Genomic DNA, 6,254 nt, shown 5'->3' with positions numbered 1-6,254 from the left:
TCTCTTGCTTTTTAATGAAAATGGCCGATACTGTTTGGAAGCTGATCGATCAGCACATCCCTAATTATTAGATATTACCGTATTTTTCGGACTATAAGTCGCTCCGGAGTATAAGTCGCACCGGCCGAAAATGCATAATAAAGAAGGAAAAAAACATATATGTCGCACTGGAGTATAAGTCGCATTTTTTCGGGAAATTTATTTGATAAACCCCAACACCAAGAATAGACATTTGAAAGGCAATTTAAAATAAATAAAGAATAGTGAACAACAGGCTAAATAAGTGTACGTTATATGATGTATAAATAACCAACTGAGAACGTGCCTGGTATGTTAACGTAACATATTATGGTAAGAGTCATTCAAATAACTATAACATATAGAACATGCTATACGTTTACCAAACAATCTGTCACTCCTAATCGCTAAATCCCATGAAATCTTATACGTCTAGTCTCTTACGTGAATGAGCTAAATAATATTATTTGATATTTTACGGTAATGTGTTAATAATTTCACACATAAGTCGCTCCTGAGTATAAGTCGCACCCCTGGCCAAACTATGAAAAAAACTGCGACTTATAGTCCGAAAAATACGGTAGACTACTTTGCTTAATTTCCTACACAAACCTATTCACCTGGCAGCCTGCAGGCCACATCCGGTCCCCCAAAGCTTTTCATTTGGCCCGCCGAACATCGTCCAAATAGACTTGATGAAACCATTAAAACTAGGGTTGAACATGTATGTAGTACTCCCGCCACCCCGCAGGGGAAAACAGCGAGGCACATGTGTCAAGATGAAGCAGCACTGGGGTGAGTGAAAGAAGAATACTCATTCAACCCTGAAAATAAATCAACATATATTACCAAAATCTGACTTTTAACAACGACTAGACAACAAAGTATGAATGTTCTGCCCCGAGCAAGTGCTCGAGTCATTGTTTTCTGTCGGATCTCTTAAGCGACGGACACATTGATCCAGACAAGCAGCAACAATAGTAGAAATCCCAGCAAGTAAGCTTCATCACGAAACTAGGTCAAACATTTGTGAGTAGACATTGAGCATAAAGATATTTAGTTTGTTTTGTGTTGAAATTGCTGACTTCATGATGTCTTTTGTATTTGTGGTCGTGTTGGCATTTGAGTGTAACAATGCCGCTCGAACCTCGTTTGATACATGTTGCACTAATGTGACCAGTAGAGAGCGACAATGCTCCACCTTCGGTTTAACTGTGAAAAGTCCCATACAGTGTGTGCAATGTTAGGTGTGTGAATGTTGTGTAATTACCTTCTATTTTATTTATGTAAGATACTTAATGGACGTTACACTATTATGTTTATTTTATGTTTATATTTTTAGTCTTACAAACCTAAATGAAAGAAGTGTAAAGAAATAATACTGAGGAAGGAAAAGAATGCAAAAGAAGGAACATAAATCCTCAACAAAACTTCTAAAGCTTCTGTTTCTTCATACTTTTAACCAGCTGCACACGCTGGAAATGAGTATCGCAGGTAGAATAATACATTTGACAGTGCAGTGTGCAAGCCGATGTGTTTCCTTTGCACTTAAGTAAACACAGTCTCAAAGAAATATAACCTGCTGAGGCACTTTCTGACAAAACATCCACATTTGGATGTGCGGCCCCTGAGCCCTTGGGCTCTTGAAACTGCGGCGCTCCTCATTATGTAGTTGAATAGTCCTGACTACAGTATAACACACATTTAAGATGTGAATGTTTTGTTCAGACAGTTGAGCATATAATTGACATATAATTGATCGGTTTTCGGTAGAGATTCTCCGATCGATTGGGCTCGTACAAAATCAGCCGATTTCCGTGAAAAAGTATGCGATCGGCCAGTGCCAAATAATGCCTTTCAATGACAGAGTGCAATCACCTCTGGCTGATAGTCTATTTATTTTTGGCCCCCCAGCTGACCGAGACAAGTATTATTATCCCTGGAGGACAAGGCTAAAGCTGTTACACACAGAGTAAGAGTAAGCAGAAGCAGTCAGGAAGGCATGCTAAATGCTAAACTAGCTTAGAACAACACCAGTGCTTAATAAAGTTCGAGAAGTGTAGATAAAGTAGTGTCCTAATGAAGCCTTGGCTTGTCACTCCTCTATTTTCTTCTGCTCCCGCTTGCTGCGGCAACAACAACAAAAACTTCAGATGCTCCTTTGTTTTGTGTATCGTTTACTTGTGAACTGAATCATTCCAAAATGTCAAACTATAACGATGTGGGAAAAAATGTATATCAAAATAAAGCGAGTGTGTTACAGTAAGAAAAAGTAAGAGTAAGGTCAAAAAACTGTGTGGCTCGATTTCTCCATACCTGACTGCCATTACCCATAATACACTGTGTCCAAACCTTATGACCACACAGATCCTTCCGTCATAAATGCAATTAAACTGTTATATATTTTTCACTGTATTAAAGCAGTATAAAATAGTATGTTATCAAATTATTCACACAAATGTAATAATTACAAATAAAGTGTGCCTTATAATTACTCTAAGCATGCAATATATACAATTTCGTATTATTCAAATAAATGAATTAAGCAAGGCAACTTTATTTGTATAGCACTTTTCATACACAAGGAAGACTCAAAGTGCTTCACAGACAACAAAGTGAAATGAAAGAAAATAAAAGCAAAATTAAAATGCAGACAATAAAAATAAAAACAGTGCGGACGTTAAAAGTTAAAAGATTAAAAGATTTAGCTGAAAGCTAAGGTGAACATAAAAGTTTTCAGTCTAGTTTTAAAAGTAGTCAGAGTTGGGGAAAGTGACATTTTCAGGAAGTTTATTCCAGCTATTTGTTGCATAGTGATAGTAATGATGCTCTCCCTTGATTTGAGTTTACTCTGGGAACCGCTAACAGATTGGTCTCAGAAGATCTTAGTGATCTAGAGGGCTTATATAGTGGGAGCATATCAGTGATATACTTTGGCCCTAGACCATGTAGTGATTTATATGTGAGCAGGAGGATTTTGAAATCAATTATCTGATGTACAGGGAGCCAATGTAAGGATTTAAGAATTGGTGTAATGTGCTCACATTTTTTGGTCTTTGTTAGAACTCTAGCAGCAGTGTTCTGAACAAGCTGTAGCTGCCTGACATTTTTTTGGGAAGACCTGCAAGGAGACCATTACAATAGTCTAGCCTACTGATAATAAAGGCATGTACAAGTTTTTCTAAGTCTTGTTACATTTTTGAGGTGATAGTAGGCCGATTTTGTTACTGATTTGATGTGACTGTCGAAATGTAAATCAGAATCTAAAATAACCCCAAGATTTCTGGCTTTATTTGAGGTTTTCAGGGACAGTGATTGAAGGTGTTGGATGACTTTAAACCTTTCTTTTTTAGCACCAAAAAGTTTAATCTTCATTTAGTTGTAGGAAATTAGTCCCCTTCTGGCTGAATAAACATAAAGCACCTACCATAAAATGTAAATGAACCTAAATAGCGTTTAGGCTCCTACAACCGCATTACACCAGGAAGTAAACAACTGTTAACAGCTTGATTTAATCATCCAGAGTCTTACACGCCGTCATGCTCTGCACTCCCTTCTTCTTGTGTCACGTTATGTTGGTACTTTAATTCCCTTTTAAGTCTTTTTACAGATTTGATGGTATAATATTACCGTGGAACCTTGATTTACAAACTTAGTTGGTTCTTGAACAGGGTTATTAAATTAAAAAGAATGTTGCATACTGAAGCAAAAGAAACGATGAAAATTTTAATAACAGGTTCCAGCTTTGACAAAAATCCACATTTTAGTAAAAGTTTTGTTCACTTTGAACACACTATAAAGCACTATAAAGTACTGTATATCAAACAAACATACAGTAAGAAAGGGGTGATGGTTTGACTTTCTATTTACATAATAACAAAGCCAAACCCACAACCTGCCGACATGCACACACACTGTCACTGTCCTGTGGCGCACTCACAGTTTGAAATCACAAAACTCCTTAACTTTAACAGCCAGGTCACTACAATGATTAGAAATAAAAAATGAAATCCACTTACCTTCTCGGTTAATCTTTTTGGTGTGCAGCAGAAGAAAAGGGGAAAACGAGCATTGTCGACTATGCTGTGGATACTACCTGAAGGTTTCAAACCACACATCGCTTGCCCATTACTTTCTTTGGACTCATATTGAACTAGACAAACTAGAAAATGTCCAAAAAGGCTTAAAAAAACACTTGAAAGCACACAAAATAGCACAGTAGTTAACGACAACACTGCTCTGCTGACTGAATGAGCACCGGCGATCGATCAGCTCGCCCACAATGGTTGTGCTGCCTGGCACAAAATTGCCACATGGCGAGGCACACAATGGGTGGATGAAACATGTATACGCTAAGACAAGGTTCGTACACCAAAGCATAGTTTTATTCGGTCTGTGGTTGGTAAATCGAAAAGTTTGTATGATGAGGTGAGGGGTTCGTAATTTGAGGTTACACTTTATCGCCCTGTCTGTTATGAATCAATCCGTGTGTCATTTGCTCGTCTGTCAATCCATTTTCCAACCGCCTGCTTAGCCTAACGTCAGTCTGTCAATCTACGTATCCTCCCCCTCGTTTCTGTCCATTGTTCATCCTTCTCAAGGTTGGTTGGTGTATCACTAAGTCTTTCTCTATCGGTCTATTCATCTAAGTATCTGACTTGTTTCTTCTATCTTTTTTCTGTTCATCCATCCATTAAATCATCTATATCTCTGTCTTGTCTCATCAGTCGGTCCTTTTATTCCACTTTGATCCTTCTGTTCATTTGTCTGTCTGTCACTTGAGTGCAAAGTGCGTCCTTCTTTGTACTGAGTCGGATCGCTTAGTGACTTCTGAGGAATAAAGTGTGTAATGTCGGCCACAATTTTAGGGCTGTCACTTGTTATTGTGTGTATCAATGGAAGCCAAGTTAGCCCCATAGCAGAGTGACAAAGGGTCTGTTTGTCAAAATGAGGTGTGTAAGGATACGCTTAGTGCTGTTATCAACAAGTGTGGTATTTTCTGTCCAGAGAAGTAGACCCAATATCATGTGGTTTCTACCCATTCCTCATTTTTGAACTTCAGGCCCTTCACAAGAGTTCACGTACAGGCTGCCTGAACCCCAAATGAATGTATTTTGGCATCTAACATTTTGCCTGCAGGCAGGTAATATCTCTGAGTTCATGTGGGTGCTTCACTCCTTTTTGCTTTTCTTCAACTTAGAAATACATTTTATCAGCTTTTCTGTAGCACGTCAATAAAAAGTGAAACATCACTGCAGGCTCTCTTTGCGGAATGTCGGACAGGTCGGAATCAATCTGGATGGATGTGGTCGACGGTGATCTTTTATAGAAAATGTGCTTGTTTGGAATTGGTTTTATGTTAATTGTTCCTTATTGTTTATGTTTAAATGTATATTGTAAGGGTTTTGGAGTTCAGGCCATCACTGGCTTTGTTTAATGAACTTTTCACAGCAATCATTTTGGATTGTGTACCATTTAAATTTGAAACAATTTGGTACCAATTCCCAGTACCTGTGATTTGATAACAGTACACAACGTTATCATTCTTCTGTAACTGTGTGTAAGCTGTGCGTGTTAATACATTTTAATTGTTTGATAAAGAAATCAAATTTGTAATGTAACATTTAAAGGCCTACTGAAACCCACTACTACCGACCACGCAGTCTGATAGTTTATATATCAATTATGCAATCTTAACATTGCAACACATGCCAATACGGCCGGGTTAACTTATAAAGTGCAATTTTAAATTTCCCGCTAAACTTCCGGTTAAAAACGTCTTTGGATGATGACGTATGCGCGTGACGTAGCCAGTGAAACAGAAGTATCGGTACCCCATTGAAAACAATACAAAATAGCTCTGTTTTCATCTCATAATTCCACAGTATTCTGGACATCTGTGTTGGTGAATCTTTTGCAATTTGTTTAATGAACAATTGAGACTGCAAAGAAGAAAGTTGTAGGTGGGATCGGTGTATTAGCGGCTGGCTGTAGCAACACAACCAAGAGGACTTACTTGGATAGCAGACGCGCTAGCTGACGCTAGCCGCCAACCGCACGGATGATCGGGTGAAGTCCTTCGTCGCGCTGTCGATTGCTGGAACGCAGGTGAGCACGGGTGTTGATGAGCAGATGATGGCTGGCTGGCGTAGGTGGATAGCTAATGTTTTTATCATAGCTCTGTGACGTCCGGTTGCTAAGTTAGCTTCAATGGCGTCATTAGCAACAGCATTGTT

This window comes from Entelurus aequoreus, linkage group LG20, assembly GCF_033978785.1.
Source record: "Entelurus aequoreus isolate RoL-2023_Sb linkage group LG20, RoL_Eaeq_v1.1, whole genome shotgun sequence".
Taxonomy (NCBI): Eukaryota; Metazoa; Chordata; class Actinopteri; order Syngnathiformes; family Syngnathidae; genus Entelurus; species Entelurus aequoreus.
Note: the sequence above shows the minus strand (reverse complement) of the source record.